The sequence below is a fragment of the Haemaphysalis longicornis genome, unplaced genomic scaffold (genome assembly GCF_048455015.1).
Source record: "Haemaphysalis longicornis isolate Haplotype H1 unplaced genomic scaffold, Haemaphysalis longicornis Haplotype H1 scaffold_12, whole genome shotgun sequence".
NCBI classification, from domain to species: Eukaryota; Metazoa; Arthropoda; class Arachnida; order Ixodida; family Ixodidae; genus Haemaphysalis; species Haemaphysalis longicornis.
Genome location: NW_027526225.1, coordinates 48,258,390 through 48,281,758, shown reverse-complemented (window position 1 = coordinate 48,281,758; position 23,369 = coordinate 48,258,390). Strand labels below are relative to the sequence as shown.

General features: G+C 47.3%; 1 long non-coding RNA gene across 1 annotated transcript in view; it reads right to left on the bottom strand.

Annotated features, from left to right (window-relative positions):
- The window catches only part of LOC144162614 (uncharacterized), a 34,265-nt gene extending 13,675 nt beyond the window's left edge, over nucleotides 1-20,590 (bottom strand). Inside the window, exons 1-2 of the long non-coding RNA XR_013320725.1 lie at nucleotides 20,213-20,590; nucleotides 15,559-17,061 (exon numbers count right to left, since the gene is read on the bottom strand). This is a non-coding gene — a long non-coding RNA (uncharacterized LOC144162614). The remainder of the gene's footprint in view (nucleotides 1-15,558; nucleotides 17,062-20,212) is intronic.
- Between the last annotated feature and the right edge of the window lie 2,779 nt (nucleotides 20,591-23,369).

The window sequence follows — 23,369 nt, the reverse complement described above, 5'->3', positions numbered from 1 at the left end:
GTTATCTGATCCTCACCAGGTGCTTTGCCCCCTTTCATTTCTTTCAAAGCCTTCCTTACTTCTTCGGTTGTTACTGGTGGGATGTCTATCTCCTCTGAACTACTGTCTCGTTCGGCATTATCATGTATGTCCCGGCTACTGTACAGATCCCTATAGAACTCCTCGGCCACTGTGACTATTTTATCCCTATTTGTGATGACATTGCCTTGCTTATCCTTAAGTGCATACATCTGATTTTTCCCCACGCCAAGACGTCTCTTCACTGCTTTCAGGCTACCTCCGTTCTTTACAGCGCATTCGATCCTCTCCATATTATACTTCCGTATGTCAGCTGTCTTGCGCTTATTGATTAACTTCGAGAGCTCGGCTAGTTCTATTCTGTCAGCTGCGGTAGAGATTCTCATGGTTTGCCGTTTCCTGATTAGATCTTTCGTCTCCTGTGAAAGTTTACCAGTATCCTGTCTAGCCATAGTGCCCCCTACTTCTACTGCACACTCCGTGATAATGCGTGTAAGGTTGTCGCTGGCTTCCTGTGTCGTAAGCTCGGCTTCCTCGTTAAGGGCGGAATATCGGTTCTGCAGCGCGATCCTGAATTCTTCTACTTTACGTCTTACTGTTAGCTCATTTATCGGCTTCTTTCGTACTAGCTTGTTGCGGTCCCTCCTCAAATCTAACCTAATTCGAGATCTTAACATGCGGTGGTCACTACACCTTACCCTTCCGAGCACTTCCACATCCTGCACGACGCCAGGGTTATCGCATAATATGAAGTCTATTTTATTTTTGTGCTCCCCATTCGTGCTCCTCCAGGTCCACTTCCGACTCTCCCGTTTACAGAAGAAGGTATTCATTATGCGTAGGTTATTCCGTTCTGCAAACTCAACTAGTAGGTCCCCCCTGCTATTTTTACAGCCCAGACCATAGTTCCCAACTGCCTTGTCTCCAACCTGATTCTTGCCTACTTTAGCATTGAAGTCCCCCATAACTACGGTATACTGTGTTTTTACTTTAGCCATTGCCGATTCCACATCTTCATAGAAGCGTTCCACTACTTCGTCGTCGTGGCTGGATGTGGGCGGGTAGCCCTGCACCACCTTGAGCCTGTACCTCTTATTGAGCCTAATTACAAGACCTGCTGCCCTTTCGTTAAGGCTATAGGGACCGGGCAGCTGGACGGGTGGCGCCACGACTCGGCGCTCCCCACGTCAGTGGAATGAGCCGGTGCATTGGACTACACAGCCTCCCGTTGTTTTTGTCGTGTTTGCTTCGGTGATTTGAATGTTTTGGTGGTGTTGTGAGCGTAAATGTGCGGTGAAACAAAGTCTAGACAGATGTGTTGGGTTCTTAGAAGCAGTAATGACTACGTAAACTTGTCGGATCCTTCTAAAGTTGGGTATCGGCTGCAATGGCATGAGCGCTTTTTGCAGCGATCTGCGCTTGGCTACACCCGTTCTTAGTACGAATAAAACTATCATTAGTAGTATTATTTTCTTCTTAAATTCACTAACGGCTACGCAAACTTATTGGATGCTTGTAAGGTTGGGAATGGGCTACATTGACACGAGCGCTTTTTGCAACGCTCTGCGCCTGGCTCTGCGCGATCTGAGTAGGAATAAAAGTATTAGAAATATTATTCATTTCTACCACTTTAAATTATCTTCACTGGTTTCAATGACTACGGTTTCCACACGCCAGCCCTAGCGCTGGGATACCTCGATACGTGTGCTTTGAATAGAAAGGCACCTGCATACGAGATGGATTACCGTGTAGCCGTAGAAATGTTGCAGTATATAGTTTACACTTTCTGTAACCGTGAGCTTTGTGCCTTCGGTTTTGGTGAGCGACACTGTGACAGCATGGGAGCCTGACAGCCGAAGTGGAAATCCCACATTTGTGGTGGTCATTTTATCAAGAGCCAAAGTTATTCACCAACTCAACAGCCCAAGCTACAAACCATCCACCATCCCTCCTCCCCTTCCCGTTTTACCACCTGCGTAGAATAAAGGCTGGCACCGATAGTTAAAAAATGTGGCAGCGTTAACGTCAGCCGGTGTTTTTTAATGCTGAAGTATTCTTTACAGAGTACCTAAAAAAATCGTGTAATGCCTGGTGAAGGCACCAAAAATGCGCGATTAGTTGCCTCAAATATGGGTGCATCAGCCCGAATCCTCCAGCACAGACACATTTGCGACACGCTGGACAAAGTTTAGATTTGGAGAGTGGGCATGGAAGTTCAAAATTAAGCAGCAAAATTATCTAGCCCTCCGTCTAATGATTATGATGGTTGAACGCAAAGCTTTCTTCCTGCGAAATCGAATGGGAAATGGTCAAAGTCATAGACGCTGCGATCAAAAGACCAAACTGCGTACTGATAAAATTCGGCACTCAACTAGTCAAAGTTTAAATCCAGAAGGCAACCAAGGAAACCCATACGATAGAGCTTTGCGATAAACCCTCATCGTCGTTAGACGAAGGTGTGCAGATTTTTCAAGCGTAGGTGGCAGCTTGTAAACCGACCGCAGCATTCAGTTGTGAAGCTGAGTACAGGTTTCGGGCGCCCTCCTGTCTTGCGTCCTTCAGCCATGCAGGAATTGGTTTTTGAAAAACCATTTACCAACTAGCCAGCAAACATTGCAATTCTTGCAAAGCAATGCTTCTCCACGACAAGCAACAACGTTCTACTATCATGTGGTATTTATTCTATCAACGATTCCCGATGACTGTAGTAATGACATTTCTGTGAAATTAAACACGTTTCAGCCGTAAGTAATGAAGTTACGGAAGCGTCGTCCATCACAATTTCTGTTTTGAGGTAAATCTTAGAAGACACCTCCCAACTTTGTCTTTCACTTTGTGCACGACGTCGACGCCGTTTCGTCATCAACTGCCCAAGGCCAGCGCCGCAGCATTCGTAGGTCGGTTGCACACACAGGCTTTGTGGGAGCATTTAGCTGCAGTATACTCCTCGATACGCGAAACTGCATGCAGGCATCAAAAAATTGCATGAAGCAACGAACTTTCACTTCCAGCTTGACTTCCAGCTTGGCGCATTGAGCGTCGTCTGCTATTTGTAAATACTGAGTATGGGCGTGAATCACACACATGGCATGCCTCGTAAACGTCACATTCACGCTCAAGATTTAACGATCTGAAAAATGCACGTGGGGTTACGTACGCTTTGCAAGCCGCACTGCAGAAAAACGACAGAAAGCCATGCACAGTTACGCTGCGCTGACCGCCACCGGCATTCCACTGACGAGCGGTTCGCCACGGGCGGCGCTGTTCGCTGAAGCGACGGTGGTGCCATACAACGGCCGCCCGGTCCCTATAGTATTCGTCTATGTTGCCAGCTATGCTTTTATTGACTAGAAATCCCACTCCCAGCTCTCTTCTGTCATCTAGACCCCGGTGACATAGGACGTGTCCATTTCTCAGCACCGTAAAGGCTTCGCCTGCCCTCCTAACCTCGCTAAGCCCTATTACATCCCATTTAATGCCCTCTAATTCCTCGAACAACACCTCGAGACTTGCTTCGCTATAGTTGGTGACAGCTTAACTCTGCAGCGGCTTTTCAAGATCAAAGGGATTTTGTGTTCATCCGCAACCAATGGCGTCTTGCCATTTGTGTGACGCCTGCGATATACGTTTAGAAGGAGAACTACTTCCAATATGGCCGCGCTCGCTTGCCGACCGCTGCTGCGCCGTCGAGCGACAACGAGGTAGCCGAGAACAAAAAGCTCTGTATGCGATTTGTGTTACGAATGTGCTGTAGTGCATCAAGAAGCCGCTTATCGTCACCTGTCCCGTGTGTGTCTTACCGCGTCGTGGTTTGTGCGTGCGTAAGGAAGTCGTGGTGGCACTTCTGGGCTGTTTCTACGCGGAACGTCGTCACCGAACTCGATCTGAGAACGGCGAAGCGTCGAAGCTGCATCTACTGCTGGTGTGATTGTGGAAATTGTGTCGGTGTAACGCAACCTCTGTGAGGAAATAATAAGATTTGCATTCGCCTACGGCAGTAGCGGTGACAAGTTGCAAGCGTTTTCGTTTGTTGCTGTGAGCGTAGGCTGCGCCCGATGTTGAGCGCAGGCCTACGTGGTGTCCGTCTGGCCCGACGCGGATTGTCCAAACGTGTGTGGCGTGTTTTTTGGCCGGATACGGCCGCTCGTACAACCTTACACGTTAAGATGAGTGCCAAATCTTACAATGTATACGGTATATTTCATTACTGATTCGCGCATTGCTTTAGCTTGCCGGGGTACGAACGGAGCAGCGGTGTGGCGTTTTTTTCCCGGCGTAAACAGGTATGATTAAAGCATCATTGCAGAGACTCGCGAAGAATTAAACGTTCGTGCACAATTATCCGAGACTGGGTAGCTTTAAGAAAATCGGTATGAACCTGCCTTCCTGCGAGAGGTTGGTGCCTACGGCGTTCTGTTTATGCCAATGGGCACATTATCGCACATACAAAAGTCTGAACGAGTGCGAGTATTGTTGAGGTAATGAAATGTGGTGGCGTTTCGTTTCTTGACTGTCACTGGTTGGTCGTAATCATCAGTAGCATTTTTAAAACGTATAAGAGGGGTAAATAAACGTCGAAACTGTATGATTGCCTAATTTTGAACCACGCCGTTGAAGAAAGCTGGAAGTGTGGGCCCGTGACATGACCACGTATTTTTTTTATACATTTCCAAAAATACACATGCGTGCAGCTTTTTATTATGCCTGCTAAAAGCTTATGGTGCGTATGTTCCCATCACTGCACCAAGTGGCATCAGAGGAACTGACAATGCGTGGACTGAGGCTGCGTGTTCTGTGTGCAGTATGGAATTTCTCAGAAGTGTCGTGAGTTGTTTTGGAATAGCTGAATGCGTTTTGTAGGAATGAACCAACAGTTTATGTTCCCTTCATTTTCATGCAAAGTTTGTGTGATGGGCAGCATACTGATGGCTGTAGTTTAATGATTGCATTCTGGTGCTTGTGCAGTTTAAGTTTCAACTAAGGGGTTACATAGTGCATTGGCAGACATTCAGATTTCTAGTGTCTCTGTCGTGATATACTGTTATTATACATAGTGGAGGACATGTTTGAGCGTCTTCCCATGGAGCATACTTTAATTTAGATTCAACACCACTTCCCACTTTTAGATGTGTTTATTGTTCCAGGAACTGTGACAAGAGTTGGAGCGCTTTAAAACAGTGACTGAAGGGGATTCAGGTTGAAGAGCTGCAGTAATTGCTAACATTTGTGTGTTAGGTAGAAATGGGGTATGTCACCCCTTCAGAATGCTATGTTCATACTTTTCAAGCATGCACTGTTGCTTCTGGTTATACAGCTACAAGAATAATAGAAAACAGCGATGCGGCATATCAAAATGGTTTAACTTCAAGCCTCCAGAGTGTCATGTCGCTGCTTTTTGAGCACACTGTTGCTTCCGGCTGTTTCAGACGCAGTAAAAATTGGAAAAACTTGCTCAGCAGGTCGCAATGGTTTTACTTCACTTCTTCAAGATGATATGTAACTCCTTTGCAATGTTGAACTGTTGCTTCTGACTAGAAAACTATGGTAAGAAGTGAAAGCTCTAATAAAATACGTTGAAATGTGTTTATTCCAGGCCTTCAAGCTGTGATGTCGCTGCTTTTTATGCGCAGATTGTAACTTCTAGCCATGAAGTTGCGGTGAGAGTTGAAGACACTTACATAGTACGTTAGAATAAATTCATGCCACACTTTCAGGCTATGCAGTCGCTGCTTCGCTCACGCACACATTGTAGTTTCTGGCCATGAAGTTGTGGTGAGAGTTGAAGATGCTTATGTAGTACATTAGAATAAATTCATGCCACACCTTCAGGCTGCAGTGACTGCTTTTCACGTACACACTGTTGCTTTTGGCTTTAAAGTTCCATTAGGCATTGAAAACGCTGGTGCAGCAAATCAAAATGTATTCAACGTCAGACTTTCAGGGTGCTGCTGCTGGCTGGAAAGTGTGGGAAGAATAGAAAATGCTTGTGCAGCAGCCCATGACACCTTCACAATAGGCAGTGAGAATTAAATGTTTCTTCTCCGTGTTCCAGCTCGGTGCTCTGATTGGTTGCAGAAGTGGACAAAATGGAAATGCTTGCATGGATATGTCGGCACATTTTTAAATAAGTCACTTGAATCTCGTGTGCATGCTCATATTATTGGGCCTGTTCAGTGTAGTTGTCTAAATAGCTGCAGTAAGAAATGAATGCACTTGTATAGCCCTTTGTTCAAGTTTCGTATGGGGCAGTCGGTGTTTGACGTCACTGTTTGGTGTACATAGGGGAAGATTACTGACTTCGGGAAGGTTATCAGAAATGAAAATGCTTCCACAAAAGCTTGACATGGCTGTGAAGAAACTACATGTTGAACCGAATATTTTCTTTGTGTATTCTATTTAAAAAGCCCCATCAGCAATTAAAATATCTTCACGGGAGGCTGCTGCGTATCAGTGTAAAGCCAATGAAAGTTTAGTGTTGCACAACTTGGAAAGTAGAACTTCTGAAGGATGCATTTGTAGGTCACTATTCAGTTTTTCGATAAAAGCTCGCAGCAGGAATTTTTGAGGCGGCTGCTAGTGCTTTTTCACCGCCAGTCAGGGTTCTCTGCCTTATCATTCCACTGTAAACTGCGGGGTGCTGATATGACACTAAAGAAACAGCGGCAGCTGTTTTATTACATCGCCGGGAAACGCCTCGGAAATCGTCGCCTGGATTGAAAGCATGACACCGTATACTGCCAATCAAACGAACTGACGTAGAGCGTCTTGCCGCTCGCGTGTCTCGTGAAGTAGAAATGATTACACTTGTAATGTTTCACATCCCGCAATTGTATGCTCGCGCCATACGGTGTTGTCGTCTCGTTTAAGCGGAATAAAAGAACGCTTGTTTCTTCGCACCTACAGCTGATTTTGCAAGGCAGGACACCTTATGCGGCATCGCAACCTCCACCGTTGGGTGCGTCACCGCGGTAGGTGTTTTCAGGGCGTCACTACGTTCGAAACGGTCGCATAGAACAATACGTGGCCCGTTGATATCGCGGCCGATTTCTGAAAGAAACCGATGAATTTTCGCCTCTGGTTTCCTTTTCACCATGGGTTTACACAGTCCGTGCACTGCATCCAGCCACTGCGGCGACGAACCGCCCCTTTCTTCGACCCTGCGTTTACGACGCTTGATTTAACGGTGATTATGGCTGTGGAAGATATGTAACTTCTACATTTCTTGACAATGAGTGCACACGCAAAGCGAAGAAATAGTCGCACTGCGACGAGCCCGACCAAATGTAATGACGACCATTGTATGTTTCTCCAAGCAGACGACGGCTAAGCGACGTGCAGCGGTCGAAATTCGAACTATTCAGACCCCAAAATTGTGTGCGCTTTGTTTATGTGTTTATTTCTGTTGTCTAACAGTAAAACAATCACAGATAGCCTTGATTTAGGTATAAAATACACTGGGAATAGTTTCTACCAAGAATAACCTTTGTTTCAGTGAGTATTTTTTTTTCTCCTGAGCCAGTTTTGAATGAGGACGACTTTTTCTTTTTGCTGTGAGAATCATTCATTCTTCGGAATGAAACGTATAGAAACGACTTCATAATCAGATGGTTATACTGTCAGCCGCTCATATAAGTAATCATGGGTATAAGCAGCTGCAATATAACGACCTATTTTTCTAACCGCGGAGAGTCAGGTAGCGGCCACACAACGCTTGTGGGCGGAGCTGCATTCTTGACCTGTCATCGATTATAGATAAGGTTCGCGCGTTAAAGGAGCCATGAAGAGAAAACAAAAGTTTGTTTTATTCGAAAGATTAGGTGTTTCATAGTACCCCAAGCGCTTTCCCGGAAGCAAATGATGCTTTATTCACTGAGAAATAAGGCAATTTAAGCCAAAATTCTAAATCTCCCGCTAAAATTGCACATTTGGTGACGTGAGCAACGGCGTCACACGGGCCGGTCCATGAAACAGATACTTAGTATGTCGACTCCGTATAGCACCCACACGCGGGAGTCGACCGAGACGGCGGCCATTTTAAAAATACTTGTAAAACCTAGTGCACCCGCAGCCCTAGTCATGGAATCGCCTGATCCGGAGAACAAAACTCTCGCCGAGGAGCTAGGGCTTGCATTTAACAACCTCACACCACTTGAACGCTCAATGCTTCTAAGTGCACGAGCGGCAAGAGTTGTGGGATACGCGGTGGACGGGAAAGCGACCATTCCGCGATAGCCACAACAGACGAACGCCCTGCCGTCGGCACCGCTGCCTCGTCAGCCCCGTCGTAACGGACGAATACAGACTGGTACGTATGTGCCGTATTTTTATTACGGTTAATAATAGTTCAACTTCAGTAGCAGTATCGCTTATGCCAGTTGGCCGGTGTCGTGTATGGAAAGCCGTTCGCGCGAGCTCTCTGCTTCGACCAGAAAGATACGAGCGTCAATGCGCGGTGTTTACGGCATTTTTCCCCCAAGGTCAGAGCGCCTCGAACCCGAAAATTCGTCTGCGCGATGGCGAGATGTCGAGCTCGGCCAGGCGGTAGTTTCGTACGCATTGGCGCACACGCTTGCGTGTTCGTTCGGAACTTCAACCGTTTACTCCACCGTTCTTTGTCATAAAAAGAATGTGCAGTATGTTTCACGGGCATTTAGCTCGCTATGCAAACTGTAAGCCCTGCCTAACATGCGTTTGCTTTTGCCGGCCTCCTTCAATCGCAGAGCATTCCCCAGTGACATCATAGGTTCTGTTGCGGAAAATGAGCTGGTGGGTCGCATGGTCATTTCCTTTTTTCCTAATTATGTAGCTTATTTGAGCGAAGTTTGCGTTATAAGTGGTGTCGTTATGGTTCTAACGAGGCAATCTTTCGAATGAACCAAACTTGTGTTTTCTCTTCATGGCTCCTTTAAAGGGACACTGAAGTGAATTTGTCAAGCTCCCGTTTTTGCTTGCACTGCGTAGACTGGCTCAAATTAGCCCACTTTTCATCGTTTATCCGGTTGACAAATCGGTAATTATTTTACAAAGCGCCGAAGAAGAAAAACTACCATGCGCGGTTTGCGGCGGCCGCACCAACTAAAGCTGTGACGTTGGGAGGAGCGGGACCGTGATTGGACAATGCCCAAGGTGAGCAACCAAACAAGTTTCGGTTTCGGTTTCGGTTCTGTAAAACATAACCTGTGGCGTTGTTGGAGGGGCATTCGCAATAGCTCAGTAATCATCGTACCGCGCTTCTGCCATGTTGTCAGCTGTAAAAATGCATAAAGATAAGCCTCCCAGGACGGCTTGGAATCGTAGCATTCACTAGCCGAGGCCTACGCAGTTCATGGACGCCCTCCGCGTACCCGCAGACGCACAAATGTCATGCGCTTTCCCCCCCCCCCCTATTTGGAGCTTGCCCCACTCATGCCTGTACCGTAAAATGCGTGTTCGCACCAGGCCAAGGGTCTGTTCATTCTGGCCTGTGCCCACTGCCCGCAAGCAGTCGGTGCTTATGGACAGCACGCCAACGAGAACTCGCTAGCGCGCCAGTGCCAGCCTGCGTGCGTTCTGTGAACTAGTTCGTGGAGCCATGAACGTTGCGGCCCAAACAAAGGTGAACTCAATGTAGAAAACATCGGCAGAAAACATAAAAGTTAACTTACAAAAAAAAAAAAAAAAGCACGTACCCGCGGGGACTCGAACTCGTGACTTGCAAAATACTCGGCAGTGACATACCTGCAGCCTTAGACAACTCGGCCACGAGACGGGCTGTGCCAAACATGCATAATATAAGGTATATATTGTACAACAAGTTTACATTTTTATTTAGTTTTGGCATTTCAAGCAGCTTAGGTGACTATTTGTTGTATTATGCTCGTGCAGTAAGCGTCCCCCGAGTTTCCACAATAGCTCACGTCTAGCAATTGCATTTCGTAGACGGAAAAGCGTTCGCAGATGCGTAGTCGTGCTGCTGACCGCTGTGCTTGTTCGCCCAGCGCAAAAAAGTGCTTCCCACACCCTATTTTTACGCTGTACGGTAAAAATATCAGTTGATTTTATTTCCTTAGTACCTATATTGACTTCGCTGACTCTTCTCCCGCCTTCAAGAGGCCTTATATTTTCCTACGGGCGTACCAGTCAGCGAAGCGTCGCATGTGCGCTTGTGCAGGGCTGTGAAGCGAACTTGACTTGGAGCTAGATACAGTGTACAAACTAACCAAGTAAAGAAAGGCCCATTCTTCCATTCACAAACGTGTCCTGGCTTCGTTTCAACTGAGCGAACGAATTGCGACGACCCGTCGGCGTCCGGCGGACGAAACGCTGGGCCGACTGACTCTGTCTGAAGGCCGGGGAGCCGTGCAGATAGCGCAGCCAATTGCGAGCTCGGCTCCTCTCGACGTCACACGAAAACGCCGCAGAAAATGGGCGAGCGTAAAGAGAGGAGGACAGCATTTTCGAATTAAGTTTTCTACTAAATAAAAGCGCGTAAACGCGCCCAGAGTGGTCGTAACATGGCCTGGGGACCCCGGATTACAATTTGCGCAAGTAATCCCGCAATGTTTACATATCACTTCAGTGTCCCTTTAAGCCTTGCCAGGTTCAGATTCCATTGGCGGCCTGTCCGGATCCAGGGATTCTTAGCACCCTCTGCTGCGCCACAGGTCTGACCGCCGCCGTGGTCAGTTGCTTCACAGCCGCTGGGGACGGAGGGCCGAGGGTTAATTGGCGTATTCATGGGAGATTGTGGCCGTTACTACACCAGGGTGGCCAATCCTGCTCTGGTTTTGATTGATTGTGGGGTTTAACGCGCCGACGCAACGCAGGCGATGAGGCGCGCCGTAGTGGAGGGCTCCGGATTAATTTTGACCACCTGGGGATCTTTATCGTGCGCCGAAATCTCGTACACACGGGCGTTTTTGCTTTTCGCCTCCATCAGAAAAGCGGCCGCCGCGGCCGGGAATCGAACCCGCGACCTCGTGCTCAGCAGCGCAACGCCTTAGCCACTGAGCCACCGCGGCGGGTACCTGCTCTGGTGAGGGAGTGCATTACCGGCAATGGTCGCCGGGGTCAGGCCGCACCTCAAGCCCCTTTGTGCAATTCCATCAATACGCGGATTTTTGTTTTTAATCCGGTGGGAATTGTCCGGCACCGGGATTCGAACCACGGTCCTTCTGCACGCGAGGCGGGTGTTCTACCTCAACGCCATCGCTGCATCTTGAAAAAGTCTATAGGACCATGCAGATGGGATACCGAATGATTTTCTGTTAAGGTATACGGAATTGGTTGCCCACTATTTACATATTAAATTTAATGCTTCAATTGAACAAAATCCTGCTCCAGGTTACTGGCTTGTGGCGAAAGTTGTGCGCACACATAAATGTGGAGTCCAACAAAAGTTCGAAAACTATCGCTCAACTTCACTTGCTTGTGTATTCTGTAAGCTCCTGGAGCATAGCATAACCAAATCTGTATACCCGTATCTTGAGGGCGAAAAAGTATTCCTCCCAAACCAGCATGGCTTTCGGCTAAATCTGTGTACAGTAACCCAACTAGTAGGAACTGTCGACGACTTAGTACGAGCATTGAATAACGGCGCTCAGATTGACGCAATATGCCTCGACTTCTCGAAATACTTTAACAAGGTTCCTCACACAAAGTAAATAATAAAGTAGCACAGCTAGGAGTAAATTCTAACATAATACTGCGGATAAGCGCGTACCTGACAGGCATAACACAATATGTAGAAATAAACGGCTGGAAATCTGCGGCGCTCGTAATCTCGGGGATACCGCAAGGTTCCATATTAGGGCCCATACTATTCTTAACTTATGTCAATGACATTTCACGCAGTTTAGACAGGAGTACTACAGTACAACGTTTTGCAGATGACTGGTGAATTTATAAAGAATTACTTAGTGAGATTGACCAGAAATCGCCACATGACATTCCTGAAGATGTCAGCAATTGGTCCACCGAATCGAAAATGGAAATAAATCGAACTAAAACAGTCGCTTTGCGCGAGACAAACACGAGAATAAACACATATAGGCCGTATATTACACACGGTATTAGGGCCAGATTTAAAATTTTTCGGAAGGCTTTGCTGAGATGTAAAAAATGAGTTCGTGGTATAGCTCTAGACTTACTTTAGTCTTTTTATAGTAGCATACAAGGGAGCCAGATATTATTATTCTTTGTAATACCGTGGTGCATATAACTTGTTCCAGAACAAGGGAATTAAAGGAGAACTTTGAGCTTCGGTACGTAACATCACAGAAATTTCTTCTGTTTGAGTGTAGTTTGGTAAGTAATTGTCCTGCTTTGAAGTAAACCTTCAATATCAGTTCTGATGCTTTCTGGTAGGTACCTTTTTTTAAACGCATGTCAATTATTCTAGCACTTGTAGAGCCGAATGAATTTTTAATATCTCGGGATATAACAATGACTTTTCAAATATAATAATGACTACATTAAAAAAAGCCTAATACCGGGATGGCGGAAGTATTGTGGTTGAGTTTACATGGGATAGAAGGTAACAAATTATTTTTGAAAAAGAGAAAGTATTTTTCATTGTTTATAGATTTTTCAAGCACGTTTCCTAGCATTGAATTTATGGCTATTGGGCGACAGCTATCCGGGGTATCCTGGTTGGCATTACTTTTTCAAATAAATATTACTATGAATATTTTCCGGGCTGCATGAAACTGGCCAAATCTCAGGTATGCTGTAAAATATTAAGGAAAAACGTTTTATGCACCAAAGTAAACGTTTGCTTAATATGCGCTTTCATATTGTCTAGTCCCGCTCCTGTGTGCTTGTTTTATACGAGCAACGACGTTGTAAAGGTCTACTTTTCTGAAGTTACAATCGTGTTGGGTTTGTGCAAGCTCGCCTGGTTCTGCTAAGTCGAGAGGAGTGCTGTTTTGAGGTATCTTGTCAGGTTGTAGCTAGTACAGAGTTCTCAACAAATCAGAGAGTTTCTTCTTGGGTATTAGTAAATTCACCATTAATTATTTAGATTCTCGGTAATATAGCCGGTTTCTTAAAGGGGCACTGACACAAAATTTTGAAGGCGAGATAACTTCGGAAATAGATTGGTGTGAACACATACACATCATCTGCAAAATATCAGCGGCGAATACAGCCTAGAACATATTTAAAATCAATTTTAAAGTGTGCTAAACGCAACCGAGCAACCAGCAGAGGACCCGAGAATATCGACATGCCGAGGATATTTTGTAAATAAACAACATCCACACACGTCACGAGTTTTCGTTCGCCGCTTCCGCACTGCCGGCGTTTTTCGCCGGCTCGCCCGGCTCGCCGCTCCAATCGGAGGGCCGGAGGGCGGAGCTTCTGCTCTCGAAAACGAACGACCCGATTGTTGGCGGCGGAGGCGCCGTGATTTCGTCAGCTCATCGGGCAGCTGGCCCCGACCAAAGATCTACAGCGATTCCAGGCACTCTGTTTCTATTACTTTTTATTTACATTAGACGCGAAAATGCGACGGAGACACCAAAAGCCCACTGAGCGAGCCGCACGGTCGCTGGGCAGGCGGCGGCCACGGCCGCGAAGTGGCCCAGGCCGGCGCAGGTAGCTCGATTGATAGTTTGATACCGCTGCACGAAATTAGACCCAGGTGCCGACCATGGCATCTTATATGAGAAAGGAATTAATGATGCGATGGCGGGTTGCATTAAAAATTGTCATCTGCACCGCTTACGAGAGCAGCAATCGAATATCTGCCGCAGTGCTAAGCCGAACACATCTGTAGGCGGACCTGTAGGCAGACCGGCCGCCTGCTGCCAGCGCGCGCCTTGCCGCCCTCTGTCTCCAGCGTCGCGCGTAGTTCTTTAGCCGCGGTAGCATTTGCACTCGCAGCGCCTGCGTCACGTCCACGGTCGCTTTTTAATTATGCGGCTCATGAGATCAGTACGTGGGGGCATTCGCAGAAACTGCCGGCGATGCGGATTCGACAGTGCTACGGCAGCTCTGCTCTGTGATAACCCTCCGACGGTCACGTGGTCAGCTTTGTTCACACAAAATCCATCGGTTCGCGGCACCCGCTGAAACCGAAACTGCGACTGGCCGCATTGAAAGCGCCTCTAATTAAACAACCGTCGCACGCTGAAGCAAATGAGGTTTCTACAGGTGATAAGTAGGTCACTAGCTACTTATCGCAACAAAAAAAATAAGATGCAAAATTTTTGTGTCAGTGCCCCTTTAAGTTTTTTAGCGCCCAGCTTTGTAGGGAAGGGTAAAAGGGACGCTATCTTTTACCGTAGCACATAGTTCCCTCCAGGCGTTTTTTTTTCGGTAGCCCTTATATTGTATTTTTAGCACATCGTTATAGCACTTTTTACGGTCCTCCCTAAGCGCACCGACTGCCTTTTGATATCCCTTCCGCTTCGCTCGTACTTTTCTTTTTATGTCGGGGTCCGTGTTCTGCCACGGCTTTCTTTCTCTGCCGTCATTAGTTACTATTTTTAGTAGTGTTTGGTTAATCGAAGAATTTTTCAGTGAAAGTGATTCACTATAGGTTACAGCTGATTTACGTTGGTTATGTCTTGCTTGGAAGTTTCATTAATCCATCTGTCCTCTTCGAATCCTTTAAGAGATTTTCGTTCACCCTTTTTAGTTAGCCTTTTTTGTGATGGCTTGATTCAAAGAGATCAGTTTTAATATAACGGTGGTCACTGTTGGTAAAGTCTTCTAAAACTTTCCAACTTTGAACGGTAGGTTCCAATTTTGCGGTACTGATCAGCACGGCCGGTATTCGTTGATACGACCGCTACGTTTTATGTCAGCAGTCGCAGGTTGCACTGCGAATGAAGCGGAGCTGGCGAGTTTAGGGATCAAATTTGGCACCAAGTGACGGAGAGCGCCGTCCGTAAACAGGAATTATTCGGCACAATGGCTCCCATTGTAGCCACTTGCTATGGGCAGGTGATTGATTGTAAACTTTAACGCGCCGACGCAACGCAGGTGATGAGGCGCGCCGTAGTGGAGGGCTCCGGATCCATTTTGACCACCTGGGGATCTTTAACATAAGCCTAAATATGATACACATGGGCGTTTTTGCTTTTCGCCTCCACCATAAAAGCGGCTGCCGCGGCCGGGAATCGAACCCGCGACCTCGCTCTCAGCAGCACAACGCCTTAGCCACTGAGCCACCGCAGCGGGTGCTATGGGCAGGTCGCTACCTATAAAGCAGGCATGGCGCGAATAATGGCCTGCCGTTTTCATTGTCGCTTTAATTTTGCGGTGGGTGTCATGTCTAAACCCTGCATGCGCAAACGAGCCAAACCTTCTGTTTTAAAAATTCTGTAGAAATAAATTGCGCCCATCTTGACAGGTATCCTAGCCCCCATCCTGCTTCGTTACGCATTAGGCCATTAGAAAATTTAAAGAGCTTTGAAGCCGACGCTGCTTCTACTTTCTCTCTCTCGGCAGACACAAGAAAAGGCGCCCGATGGGACACTATCTGTATAGGGTGGGTGCGACTCAAAACCGCCTTCTTAAAAGTACTTTTGGGAGGGATGGCCATATTTTCCTCACCAGCCTTTGGGTGTCCTTTACCGAAATATTTTTGCGATAAGATGCACAGCTTCACAGATGAGGGGCAAAATCCGCTTCTCGATGTCCATACGAGCGAGCTGAAGGAATGGTCGATTTTGCGCTGTTTTTCTCCCGAACCTACCAGAAACGAGACAGGTGGACGAAGAAATTGGTCATTATTTATTTTCAAACACTTTCCTCCCAAGAGTGTATTCAGTGGTCACTCAGTCCTGCTTGTTGATTATTTGAATGCTGTACACGAAAAGTTAGTTTTGTTGGCTACAACCGCGACACTGTAAATTTGACCGATACCTTGTCGTTCTTCACACACCCATTTCTCTCAACGTCAGTTACTTTTATACTTTTAGTGCTACTTATTCGAGCGTTTTTGGCTGTTTTCGGCCTCTTGTTTCCTTCCAATGAAGGCTGGGTTGTCTGTATTGAGATGCACTGTTGGATTTCTTTTCCCTCAGAATTCAAGAATTTCAACTCCAGTTGCTTTTGAATTGGCCAAGCTATTAGGGGGTCATAGTCTCCTTGGCATACACAATACACCAACTGAAGGGCAAGATCTTCACCAGCTTTCTTCATTTTTATACCCGGATGAATGCAATACCCGTAAAAATATTTGGGGTTCTCGGACAGAGCAGAAGCTTCTCCCTTTGACGCAGCCTCTTCTTTCAGTTTCGACCACTCTTCGACGGCCCACATGAGGGGCTCCGAAATGTACATCGGAAGTTCTGAAACTACTTGTGCAACTTTCCCCAAAACAGAAATATTTAGGCAGACCTCGTCGCTGAGACGTTCGTTCAAACGTTTCAAACCCTCTTTAACATCTAGTTCGTCACTTAGGTGCCTATCCATACTTTTCTGTAGTGCTGTTAGCTTTTTCTCACTTTTTTTAAACTCCTTTGTCGAGGAGGCTGACAAGTCATCTAGCTTTGCTTGCACATTCTGACAGCATGCAGATACTTCACGCGCACCTTGCGTGAAAGAGGTGCTTAAAGATGAATTCATTTCATTTACTAGTACCACCACCTCACTAAGTGTTTTCTTGATGGCGCTGGTGCTGCTTCGGATCAGTGCTAGCTCCTCGGCTGTTCTACCTGCGGCTACCTGGCTCTGCTGTGTGCTTTCTTTAAGCGTGTTGTCCACTGTCTGAACAGATTCCGCTACAAGCATGTCAGCAGCTACTCGTTCTCTGAACAGTTGCATTTGACCAGTGAAAAGTTCTTTCGTTTCAAGCAAAGAACTTTGCAAAGAAGATAGCTGTTCCCGAAGCTCTCCGACCGTATCCGGAATAGCGAGGCTGATGCTTGAAGTGTTGGCTTCCATGATAGAGCAATCGTCGGTTTCTAGGTGACCAAGGAGTTCCTTGTAGGTAATGCTTTGCTTGCAGCGGAAGCAGGTGACTGCGTTGTACAGACACTCCTCGAGATGATCGATGACCTCGCACACCGGACCCAGGACGTCGCAACCCCTGCTCGAGTTCCAGCACTGAATCTGCGCAACGAATTCAAGAGCGTTGTGCGAAGGCGCTGATTAGGAAACGAAAAGAGTGCCAGTTTGTATGTATATAAAACACTAGTCTATTTACGAGACAGGACCCATGACTTTATGCACCAGGAGATTATCCAAAACAGCTGAATGTAACATGATCTTAAAGGTGCACTCACTTTTCAGGGGATATGTCTGAAACCTAATTTCAATGCTGGCATGACCAGTACCGTGAACAAAAACAGCAGTGTGATCGGAAAGAGCCACGAAGAAAACATTGGCTGCATCAAGGCTTGCTTCCACGCAAATGACGTGGAAAGGTGATTTTCTGCCAAGCCATTTGCGAACCGCGCCCTCTTCACCACTTCCAAACACTTCATGGTTCCACATCTTTCTGTTCCTCTCTCATCCTCCCTTTATCACCTGTGCCCTAATTCTACCTTTCGACGACATTCTAAGCAATTACACAATACTACCAGCTTCATAGAACAACGAACCTCGCACCCCATCAAGAACTCTCGAGGAGTCAGCAAACGACCTCCAGATTAATTCAGACTAACAGATTCCCACATCCAAACAAGATACAATCTTTATTCTCAACGCAGTTTGACACGCAATGTAAATTTTGTAATCAACGAAGCACTCACGAACACATTACATGGGGCTTCTAGAACACTCAAAGCCTGCCACCCCTTTCCCCTTCCTCTGAGGAGAGGGAGATTCTTCTCTTCACCTCCCATGTCAAGATCGACTTATGCTGCTCGAGAAGGCCAGTCGAGCCAAGACGCCGCATGGATCCCTGAATTAAAAATGACCCTGCATCTCATGCTCGTTACAAAGTCTTCTCTCTCTCTCCCTTTCTTCTACACTCGTTTCACCAGCTGTGCTTGACTCTTGTCTTCTCTTTCGCTTTGCGTTCGTCCCCCTTTCTTATTTGCAACCGTGACTTGCTTTCTTCCCAACCGTCTTCCAAACAGAATGCTCCTTTAAGATCCTAGGGGCATCATACCCTCTTGTCTCTTTGCTCTAGTAATTAATGTCCCTGCCACTTTAGTAGCAACACGAACGGCATTTCAGTTTGCGTGAAAAAGCCGCTCGAAGTTTCCGCTACAGCCATGTTGTAGTCACCTGTTGCGAGAAGCGGCGTCCTTAGAAGAGAGGTTTCAATCCCCTCCAAGCAATGTGTACTGGAACGTGAAATAAATACTCCACCAAAGATAACGGATCAGTCGTGTGTACGATCACGCTCAATTTGACTGGCCACACGCCAGCTACGGCCAAAGCTTCTTCTCAGGTGTTCGTGACAGCGCGCAGCGAGGCATTCAGGAAAGAAAGAGGGAGGATATCAACCATTCTGATAATCAGCAGAACTACTCGTGGGTTCTACTTGTAGCTGACTTGCCAAATGCGCAACCTTCGAATGCACCCGACATAATAGAGTTCGGCGATAGTATGGCTGCTCGATAATTGTGACGCTTGGTGGATTCCTTGCTATTAGCCTACGAAGAACTGCAAATCTGACGTCATATGCGTTTATTTCTAGAAGGAACTTAAACCACCTAAATCCTGCAGTGGAGCTACAGTGGCGAAATAAAGCCAGAAATGATACATTTGATTGCGGGGAACATTGCACGAACCCCAAGCAGACGCAATGGGGAGCTGCAGTTTCAACGAGTGTTTGCAACACCATTTAAATGGTCTCTGAAACACTCGCTGAAATGGTTACATGAGGGGCATTTGAGCTTTTCGCATTCAGTAGATCACGAGCTATACAACCAACGGGGTGCCGGTGATTATCTGAAGAGCTTACCTCCTGTCTGTTTTGTTCTTGAATGTGTCGCTGTGCGGTGCTACGAGTGCCCGCGGAGCAGTACCGGCCGCCGCTCGCAAGTTGCGAGTAAAATTGAGTGCGATAGTACAGCGGTAAGCGCGCTTAGGGCGAACACAGGGGCGCGTGACCGCCTGTATTATCAGAACAGCCTAGAGTGGCCTACGGAGGCGTCATGCATACGCAGTGGGTGGTACGCGTGGCAATGTTTTTAGTGTGCGCACCACGTCCTCACGGTGTCTGCTCGTCGTCTGCTAACCGTGCCTCGCTTTGTGGCTTCAATCTAAGGTCATTGCAGTAACGAGCTGGAATATAAACCCTAAAATAATTACCTGCTTTCTTTGGTACAAAAATTCTAAAGTATGGTTTTTCAACTTATGGTTGTAAGTTGAAAGAAATTCGTAGTGTCCTAATGTCTGAGCTCACTCGGGTAGTGCATTTATAGGTGATAAACAGCGCGTATGCGTTGTTGTGGCCAGAGTGGTGATTTAAAAGCCGATTTCCCCCGTGTAACAACCAACGCACATTACCTACCACGTGGCCTCGGACTAACTCTCTCTAAAGCGCTTCGCGCAGTAGAGAGTGTTGTGGTGTGGTGAGGACATGTGGTGTGGTGAGGCCATGCTGAGACCTCACACTCAATGATTATATTCTCCCATGACTCCTTCCAGTTCCAGCAACGCTCAGTGATGTTTTGGGACACCATGGCAACTCTTGTTGTTGCCATGTTGTCCCAAAACATCACTGATATAAGAAGAGTTTGGTGTTGGGCCTGTTGGTACATACTTTGGAGAACGGTGAAACCCAGCCTTAAAGACGCGAACACGAGAGAGAGCAGACAACACACACGCCGGGAGAGCAGACAACACACACCCGGCGTGTGTGTTGTCTGCTCTCTCTCGTGTTCGCGTCTTTAAGGCTGGGTTTCACCGATCACTGATCCTTATGGAACTGCATAGGGCCTCCTGGAAGCTGCCACAGCACCTAGGCCGATTTATTCGGCATCTGCACACTAGCTGACCAGGCCCAGAAAATGAATAATGGGATCCTCCCAGAGGGGATGAGGCATTTGTTTTGGCCCTCTCAGGATCGCTTCCATTGCGTATGCAACAAATCGTTGCACTGTATGAGGAGATGACACGCTACTGAAAACAAAGCCTGTATTAGTTGACCCACACAGAAGCACTAAAAACCAGCAACACTTGAAACCACTCTGAGAGGCACACGAACCACTCACATGAACCAGTCACACTTGAAACCAGTCAAACTAAACAGTCACACATGAATTTGGACGCGGGGTAAAGGGGGGGGGGGGTGCTGGGAACTCACTTTTCGCCCTAGCAGTTTCTCTTTCTTGAACGTTGACCAGATGATATCTTCCGAGTGGCAGACATCTTTATCCAATGGGCACAGTATGTTTTCTCCGTCTCTGCTGCCCTCGTAGCATCTGTTGCAGATGGTATGGTGACATGGTAATAGCGCTATCGTAGCCGAAACGAGGCCGCACGTGTTGCATATTCGGTTCTTTGGCAATGAGTCTAAGAACACGGTGGGCTTCCAGTCTATACGGCTGTCGAAACCGAACACCGTGTACTGCGCGCCTGCGGCAGCCATGCCCAAGAATGCCCGATGCACTGGTAGAATCGCTGCACAATCTGAGAGGCAAAGAAATGCCCACCGTCGCAGTCGAGGGTGCGTACGATAAGGGCGATATGAATCAGCTCTGGCTGTTCTTTCTCTTGGAGCTTTGCAGCTATTGTGAAAGCTGTTTGCTTAGAAAGGGTGTTATCAGCTTGCTTTATCACTGACCCCTGAACTCTGAGGGAAAATGAAGGAGGCACCCAGCAGCACGCCGCTCGAAACAGCGACTTTTGAAGACGAGAGCCTTTTATGAGCACGACAGGCTTTTGATGCGACCTTCCCACGTGCGCCAATTACGCGTGCGGAAATTGTTCGTTTTTTTAAAAAAGAGAGTCTTTCTTGCGCTACTTAATGAATTGTAGGGTTTAACGCGCCGGCGCAACGCAGGCGTGGAGGCGCGCCGTAGTGAAGGGCTCCGAATAATTTTGACCACCTGGGGATCTTTGACGTGCGCCGAAATTTCGTACACACGGGCGTTTTTGCTTTTCGCCTCCATCAGAAAAGCGGCCACCACGTTCGGGAATCGAACCCGCGACGTCGTGCTCAGCAGCGCAACGCCTTAGCCACTGAGCTTCTAGCGCTACCTAAACGCAGAAATTTCGGACTGTCTGTATGTTTGTCGGCTTGTCTGTAACTTAATTCAGCCACCCGGCCAAAGTGAAACGGGAGCTGCGAATAGTCTTATATACCCACGACCAAATCTAAACGTGTTAGTCCGGTGGCAGTGTTCACACTTGTCAACATGGTTGAACAAGAACAGGATACTACACAACTATAAGGCAGAAAATCAATACATAAATGATATTTGCAGTGTTCCTTTATTTAAAAAATCGTCGATGCTTGGTTTTTTTCGAATGAAGTACTACATCAACTGCAGAAAACGGTCGCTTGCTGTTTCCCGCGCTACTAAACTCCTGGCGGTATTTAAGAAATCAAACGGCAACAGCAATGAAATGTTCCACTAGATAGGTTCCACGTTCCGCTTGAAACGCTCGTGGAGTAGGGCAACGTGGTTCTATTATGGAGTAGGGTGCCGCGGTCACACGCGTCTCCGCCATACGACAGCGCTGGCATCGAGGCACCCGACTTGGAGCAGTAGAACGCGGTAAATTTTAATTGACTTGAGCAAACCTCTCACCTCTTATCTTGTGAGGAACGGGATAGGAGAGGAACAGCATAAGAAGTGAGCGGGAAGAGAAGGGAGGCATTTACGTGGCAGGGGCGCTAGTCGACTATCGTCTTTCGTCGACATTTGCAACGAAAGGAGCAGATACGCGGTCATTCTTTTAGTTCACTCCACCGGCTGGCGCTGCATTTAATCCCAATTTCTCTGTTGTATACGCGTTTGCCTGCCGTCGATGTTATTTCATCTTTTTCCTCGGGCCGTTATGCTCACTCTTTGCCAATTTACGCTGGGGGTAGTGCGCAGCTTCTGTGGAATCGGCGGTGTACTGAAATAACAGTTTTTAAAGCGGAATTGTTACTTGGCTAGGCTGGAGAAAGCGCGCAAGCGCCCGGCGTTCCCCGAACGCGCAACCACCCGGATATTGTCCATAAAATACTGCCCACAGCTGTTTACCTTTTGCTAACGAGTTCCATGGCATTCTGGGCGTTTGATAGCTCGCGTATATCCGAAAGGATCAAACGAAAAAATTCAGTGCGTTTCGTCCTATACGCCCCGAGCTTCGCGATCGCTGCGCCGCCTGCCGCCGCTTCTCCGCGGCGTTGACGGGATTTGCGCTGCGTGGCTGATAGGGGCTCGTGCAGTGTTTTGGTTTTGTTTCACTTTTTTTCGCTTTTCCGCGCCCTAAAAAAACTTATGGTGACGTCTGTAGGCGAAGAGTACGTTTAGGTCACTTAAAAAGCAGCGCGTCTTCGTAGAGTACGCGATCGCCTGCAAGAGCTACCCGGGGACGCGGTTCTGCGCGCTTCGTCGCCGCTCTTCCGGGCGTCGGCGACGGCAGTAACATATCACCCATGTCATCTCCAAAACATCAGGCACAAATGAATTCTACTGTCGTCTCGTTTAGACCTGATACTGGCATAATGAGAGGTTGGGTTCATTTTGCAGCGCGGACAACGAATGCGGCTTAGTTTCGAATATAAGCCTCGAGCGCGGCCTGTAGGGGCGCCACTGAAATGCCCCTAGCGACCCGTTTCAGAAGCAGGCGCGGGAGTCTCCGTCCTACTCCCCACTGTCGCCGCTGCTTTTGCGGCATGTTCACGACTGAGATTGAGCGATTGCGGGCGTTGGAAATCCATGTTTATGTGAAGCAGTCACTCTGTTCGCAAATGGGGTGTGTTTACGAGAGTGTAAATGTTTCTGACGCGATCCTATAGTGTGGTATATTCAGTCAGTATAAGCGCCAGGTGTGTGTCAAAGGCCAGCGTCGCGGTACCGGCGTATGCATGGACCTGATCGTAGTTACACAGCCATGAATTTACTAGCAGTATCTCCATAACCACCCGTTCCTCTGATGTTTATGCTACGGGTATACGACTACGATGTAAATCAGTTTTGTGCGCTTACATATTCAGCGCAACACTCATACCTGACAGCACGCCAGTTACTTTTGCCAATATTATACCTCACATATTGGTCACCACCATGTACAAGCCAGTGCGTGTTATTTTGGGACTATTCAACGTAAGTACAACGAATAATGCAGAATTATACTCGGGGATGAGCACACGACTAAGAGTCGTCTTGTCGTGAGGTGACCAGCTGCGACCAGCGCTCAGACTGGCTTAGAATATAATCGGCGTCCGCGACTGAACGCTTCTTCGAAATATCGTCACGTGGCACAGGGAGCCTGCAGAATAAAGGAGAAACTGAAATCAGAGG